Genomic DNA, 7,365 nt, shown 5'->3' with positions numbered 1-7,365 from the left:
TATTGGGACTGTAAATTTGCACACATTCTCCACACCCGTGCAAAGGAATATATGAACCATAATCTCATCAACAACCACAGACTAACATGCAGGAGTGCATCCCGCTTTGATAGTCAGATTAAGTGGCACCAGCAAAGCTGATAGGGGAAAAACTATTCTTTGAGCAAGAAGACTGACGAACAGGATAAGCCAAAGAACAAATCTAAACATGATCAATAGACGATGTAGTAGCATTGCAGAAATTTCAGCAAAGCATCGGCCTTCAAAGTAGCGCACTCCAAACTTGTACATGTACCAACTAGCATATTTAGACAACAATATATATATATATATATATATAAATATAAAGAGAAAGAGAGAGAGAGAGAGAGATGCAAAAACAATATCCCGAAAGAACATCTAAAAGCACTTCCTGTGAACAATGGCCGGTGCAGATTCATCATATTCTGCCTTTGATATCCACATCTGCAATGCATTTAGAATAAAAGGGCAAGCAAAGAAAACCATCAGAAGAGAAGGAAAATAAGGCACCAAGGCAGATCCAAAATAGGGGACAAAAGACAAATGATGATGGTTCACCTGCTGGAATGTGCTAAGAGAAGCCAAGATGGAACCTCCAGTCCACACACTATACTTACTTTCAAGTGGTGTCCACCACCTTGATCTTCATGCTGCTAGGAGCAAGTGCGGTGATCTCTTTGCTCATACGGTCAGCAATGCCCGGGAACACAGTGGACCCTCCACTAAGCACAATGTTCCCATACAAGTCCTTCCTGATATCTATGTCACACTTCATGGTAGAATTGTAGGTAGTCTCATGGGTACCAGGGGTTTCCATACAATGAGAGCAGGCTGGAAGAGCACCTCAGAGCACCTGAAGCACTCAGCCCCAATGAGAGCAGGCTGGAAGAGAACCTCAGGGCACCTCAAACACTCAGCCCCAATGATGATGACCTGGCCATCAGGTAGCTCACAGCTATTCTCAACTGTCGAGCTGCTCTGGGCAGTCTCAAGCTCTTGCTCATAATCAAGGGCTACATAAGCAAGCTTCTCTTTTATGTCACGAACAATTTCCTGCTCGACTGTGGTACTGAACGAGTACCCCTTCTCAGTCAAAATCTTCATCAAAGCATCCGTCAGACCTCTGCCAGCAAGATCAAAGATCGGGACTGTGTGGCTCACACTATCATCAGAGTGCAGCACAATACCTGGTGGGTGGATGTCTGGTCAGGACACCACCTCTCAAGATCTTTTCGATATCGCACGATGCAGTAGGAAGAAAAAAGAAATAAAACAGAAGACAATCAAAATACGTAGATCAGCCAAAAAAAAGCTCACCTCCACGAGACATTCAAACTTCACTATGAAAAAGAAATATTATAAGAGGAGATCTCTTCCTCAATCCTTGTACACCCAATTTCTCTCTCACAGAAAGTTCTCCCTCACAAAAGCTCTCTCTCTAGGAAGACCCCCTGAACTCCTGAAGTGACCGCTGTCCGCTGTCCAGAAGCCTCCTGCTCCTTAATCCTCTCAGCGCCGCATCCCTCTTTCTTCTTAATGGGTTCGGGTTTTTCGCACTGCGCAACGCCACCAGGCCACAACGTCTCAGTTCCTCTATACAGGCCTTTATAGGCTTAAAAACCCAGTTGATTAGCATAAGAACTCCTAATCAAGCCCAAACAAGGCCCACAGACCGTCGGATCATCACCGCAATCAACCCACGCCCTCCGATCACACTTCGATCCATGAAATAGTGCTGTGGACTGCGAGAAACATATAGAAAATGCCCACGTGATCCACCGTGGACTGAAAAAAATGGGCTCCCAGCAGCGCCTGGGCCTGGGCCGGCCTGTGCGTAGGCCTAGGCCGCTCTCGCTTGCCCTGCATGCCCGGGCCCGAGCCGGCCCGCGCGCCTGCACACCTGGGTCGGGCACCGCATGCTGGGCCGCACCCTGCAGTGCCCAGCCACACACGACCGCGCCTGGGCCGTGCGCGGCCGTGCCGCCGCCGCTCCGTCGGCCCGCTGTCGGCTGCCGACGGCCCTCCGCTGCCCCGAGTTCCGTGCTGATTTCTTTCATGCATATCTTGGCCATCCGGACTCCATTTGAAGTGATCTTAGTCTTATTGGACTCCGTTTCTCATCACGGACCTCGCTGTGGGCTCAATATGGACTGAATCTCGAGATATAAAATCCTAACAATACCTGCACAGGGGGAACATATGAGGCTGATATGTATTACCATTTGGTAAGTAATGTTTAACAAGTCAAAAAGTGAGCCTCAAAGTAATCTGTCAAGTTTTGACAATGCGTTTTTCATTTCATCATCTAGACCATGATAATTTCTGCAAAAATTCATTTCTTGAAGCCAAGGAGTTTTGGTTTCTCCAAGAAAACCATAAGTTAGTGTAGTTCTGCCTGAGAAGTAGAAAGATAAAATGATAGCAAACAGATTGCTATTTTCCTAAATTGGATCACAAATCTAGACACCAGAAAACTACCATAAATCTAATGATCCCTGGAAATGATGAATGTAAAACAAAGAGAGGGAATCAGAGCTCAACGATGCAGCCAGAAGGTTAACTCTTGGTGACCAAGGTAGCAATAACAGAAGAGAGGAAGGTTTGATTCTATTTTTTTTGGCAAATAATCTTGACTAGTTCTTTGGTGAAAGCATATACAAACATTCAAAAAACCTTTGATTACCCCCATAATGATATAGCACAACTAAACAGAACAATCTGAAAATTGGCAGAGACAGAAAAACTATGTCGAAGTACCTTGATAGAGGAGATTCAATAACCTCACATTCAAATAAAGAATATAAATAAACATACTTGTTGTACGTCTACTGGCATAAAGGGAGAGGACTGCTTGAATGGCAACATTCATGGCAGGGACATTAAACGTCTCAAACATTATTTGTGTCATCTTTTCCCCGTTGGCCTTCGGGTTCAGAGGGGTTTCTGTGAGACGAGCAGCATGTTCTTCAGGTGCTACACGAAGCTCATTGTAGAATGTATGATGTCAAATCTTTTGTTAAAATTTGATGCCTTGAGGTTCGATCTATATTGAACCCACAGTGAGATTTGCGACGAAAAATAGAGTCCAACGAGTTCAAGATCACTTCAAACGAAGTCCGAATGATTAAGATACGCTCGATTGAAGTTGGTATAAAACTCAGAACGATGGAAGACCGGCAGCGGCTGGTGGCGGGCCGACGAAGTGGCGGTGGCGCGGCCGCGTGCTGCCAACAGAGTGGCGGTGGTGCGGCCGCCTATGGCAGCGTGCAGCCCGGGCTCAGCAACGCGCATCCTGGGGATGGAGGACGACCTAGCACACAGAGTGCAGCCTAGGCCTAGGCGCGTGCGGGCGCGGCCCAGGCCCACATGCACGCGAGCGCTGGTTTAAAGCCCAGATATCCCGGTCCACGGTGGGCCGGGCGATCCACAGCCGGGTGCGTGGACCGCATGGGCATTTCCCATGGGTTCTCGCAGTCCACTGTGGACCGATGGGCATTTCTTCGGTGTTCTCATGGTCTACGCCTTATTCTGTGAACCACGTCGCGATCGGATGGCTTCAGGCACTATTAGTCACAATCCGATGGTTCTAAGAGGTCCTTAGGGTGCTATGAGACTCTGTTTCCTATTGGTTTTCGGTTTTAAGCCTTTATAAGGCTCTGTTTCATGAACAGGAGCCATATGGTGGTGCGCGGTAGTTCAGCAGAGAACCCAACACCCAAAAAGAGCAGACGCTATGCGCAGAGAAGAGCAGGAGCAAGGCTTTTGGATAGCGGACAGCGGTCGCTTCTGAGATTCAGAGGGATCTTTCTAAAAAGAGCTTTGGTGAAGAAGAGCTTCTTGTAAGGGAGAGATTGAGTGTACGAGGGTTGAGAATACAATCTCTTCTTGTAATATTTCTCTTTTCTCATAGTGAAGTTTGCATGTCCCGTGGAGGTGAGCCCTTTTTGACTGATCCACGTATTTGATCATTTTTTATTTTATTTCTTTTTTCTTCTTACTGCAACGCACGGTATCGAAAAAATCTTAAGAAGTGGTGTCCTAACCAGACATCCACCTACATCTTCTCCATATCATCCCACTTACTGACAATTCTACGCTCAATAGGGTATTTCAAAGTCAGTATACCTCTCTTGGACTGGACCTCACCACCAACATATGCATCTTTCTGTCCCATCCCAACCATGACACCAGTGTGGCGGGGCCAACCAACAATACTTGGAAAAACAGCACGAGAGGCGCCATCATCTCCAGCAAATCCAGCCTATTGCGAAGGATTAAGGTATTTTAGTTCAATATGATACGCTATATGAAAACATTAGATGCAACTTCCTACATTCTTTCCTAAATATCAGCCCTACAATATGATACCAAACATACTTCTCACCTTCACCATCCCCGTTCCATTGTCACAGACAAGGGGTTGAATGTCCTCGGCATCAGCCATCCTTTATGTTAAACCTGCACACAGCCTATTGATGAGAAGGTCAGAAGTTAAATAATGCCCGACAGCTTTAAGCAGGTAATAGTGGTAAGATGGAAAGCTTGCAACAAGAAAGGGGGATGCAAAGAAACTTCTCAATGCTGGTCTACAGGAAATTATGAAGTAGAAGAATATCCTAAATTCATATAAATGCAATACATCTCTAGTAAGAATCATTTCCGGTTTGCATGCACTCATTATGATACATCAGCAACGGTTATTTTATCTGATTCAAGTGAATGAGAATGAACCTTACTTCACCATTTTCTCCATGTCTCATCTTTACAAGATAATAAGAATATGATAAAGAAATGCATAGAACGACAACTAAATATTGTGAGTAACACTAGCTAGATTCACAATTGGTATAAAGCTTTATTTAAAGTGGAGAACTAAGTTTTTCATTTCTTTGATATTCAAAGAATGTACCAACTCTTATCCAGCACAAAACCATACCACTTGGGAACTATACATGAATAACGATGAATGACATAAAAAAACAGCTACCGAACTTTTCGAAATCCACCCAGAATATCATGCTTATGTGAACCAAAGGGAAGTTGATATAGGTAGGCACCATGATGCATTTGATAGTCAGAACATGAGACCAAACCACAGCCTAGGCTACTTACCTTCAGAGTTACATTATCTTATTTTATTTTTAGATCAGAACACTCAAAGCTACGATGACAACAAAAAAAAAATGGAAACAACAACTTCAAAAAGTTCATCCTTGCACATCTAGATTAAAAATCCAGAATTACTTGGAACAGTGGGGTCGTTATGTTAATTTGGATTAAAAACATGCTCACTGGATATCTCTGTATTTACCTTTACTCAACATGTTGCTAATAAAGTATTAAAAGTGAGGAAATAGGTAGAGATACAAGTACAACGAGAATCCTCAATGATAGAAGAAAATCGTCAACAAAGTAGCATTCTTTTATTAAAGTCATGCAGCTTTTATCCATAATTTAACCAAATGCACCAGCCCCTTAACAAAAGAAAAAGGTGCAGCAGAAGCAGAAGGTAAATTTCCTTCAAGTTTTGGCATCTTCACTATCAGATTTCTAGGCACGCTAATATGGTAAAGCAGGGAATAGGAATCCTGATTTCACGGCTCCTGTAAAGGAAGGACAGCTACACTGACAAATTATCCTATATTCAAATACCATATAGAAACTTCACTGAGGCATGTCATGACTACCATCTATTCCTTCCCAAAACAGATATTAGCATCTTAGTATGTTTTGAGAACATTGTGACACATTTCTAATTAATTAAAAAGGCTGGTGTAACTAACCCTGGAATTAGATGGCAACAAATATGGGTGTGAGCCACTGAATGGAATCTATTGGTTAAATTGAAAGAGAGATTAGGAGTCCTAGTAGACCTTGAAAATCCAGTCTCAACCTAATATTTGGAAAAATAAAAAGTATTGCCCCCTCCATAATAACAAGAGAACAATACAATTTTAAGAAAAATTCTGTCATGGTGTGCATGCAAACTATTAAGAAATCAGAAATGCAAAGAAGGTAAAATAAAATTTAATAACAGTGAAGGTAGATCAAAAGAAAGTAAAGAAAAAAAAGGGGGAAAAAGAAAAGATGGAATCCATCTTAAAAAAAATTATTCTTAATATTTCATAAAATCCATGTAGAGTCAGCACCTATCATTGATAGATATCCATATCGACCAAACAAGCATAAAATGCTTTTTAATCTTAAGAAGACTTCCAACCAACTTACGCTGACCAAGGCTCACTGAAAAGGATATTTTTGCTTAAAAAGGATCACTATTAAAACTAAACTCCTAGCATCTATAGTTATTAACTTCACCATGCAGATGACTTTAAACTCATTGTCGGCGAGAAGTAGAAATTTCTTTTAGGTGCTACTTGTATGCTTGACCTCATCTCCATATTGGCATAGAACTTGAATAGACTCATGGTTCAACCTTCTTGGGTAAGGGCTCTAAATTTTGTTTGCGCAATTCACCCTCAAAAGGATCTTATAGAATTCTCTACATATCCTAACTTCATTGGATAAAATAACATGACACTGTTACTTTTCAAAATGAAAGTAGCATATTTATTAACACAACTTTGATGTGTTATATCTTAATCAAGGATCCAGATCAGCTAAGAGTACAACTGCCATACATATCGAAACAATATTCATAATGCTTTATCAGTAAAAGTTCTGTCAGTGAATTTTGCATTATAAAGTAGAGATATTTCCACAGTAGTCACAATTAAACCATGAAAGGAGTTGTTGGAACCAAGCACTTGATCTCCCTATCAAGATAATTCACAAGATCCAAATACTACAAAAATTTCTAGTCGGTGCAACTTTCCAAATGTCAAAAAAGAATTCACCTTCAATCCTACTGAAGGCTTTTCTATAGGTGCAATTCCCACTATAAGAGCTCACCATTGATATCTAACAGTACTTTCTTCTAGCACTCAAATTGCTATGATCATTTTGGACAACAATTTGCTGTCCAACAATATTACACATGAACCATTAGCTGTGTATCTTGCATTGGAGAACTTTAGGTATATATCTCTAAGTAGAACAAAGACTAAATAACGAATTGTGCAAGCTTCTCTTCTATGTGCCTTGTTATGACAAATGCAAGCTTCGCTTCTATGCCTTGTTATGCAACACTCCAAAATCTAGTAGATATCATGAAATTTTCTTCGAATCTCGAGTTCAAAGATTCTTTTAACAGCAATTCACTTATATTCAAACATGAATCAACAGGACATTTCATGTGCGATACTTCCATCCAATACTAAATACCGATGGAATTTTTTGTAGATGGAATAAGCATGAAATTTTCAACAGTCAAGGACACATGTA

The 7,365-nt window shown here is 41.7% G+C and overlaps 1 pseudogene; it reads right to left on the bottom strand.

Annotated features, from left to right (window-relative positions):
- Positions 1–372: 372 nt before the first annotated feature.
- On the bottom strand, positions 373–4,465 carry LOC105035959 (actin-7-like; annotated as a pseudogene).
- Positions 4,466–7,365: the final 2,900 nt, after the last annotated feature.

Source organism: Elaeis guineensis, chromosome 12 (assembly GCF_000442705.2).
Source record: "Elaeis guineensis isolate ETL-2024a chromosome 12, EG11, whole genome shotgun sequence".
Classification (NCBI taxonomy): Eukaryota; Viridiplantae; Streptophyta; class Magnoliopsida; order Arecales; family Arecaceae; genus Elaeis; species Elaeis guineensis.
The sequence above is the reverse complement of the archived record's forward strand: the minus strand, read 5'-3'. Positions and strand labels throughout refer to the sequence as shown.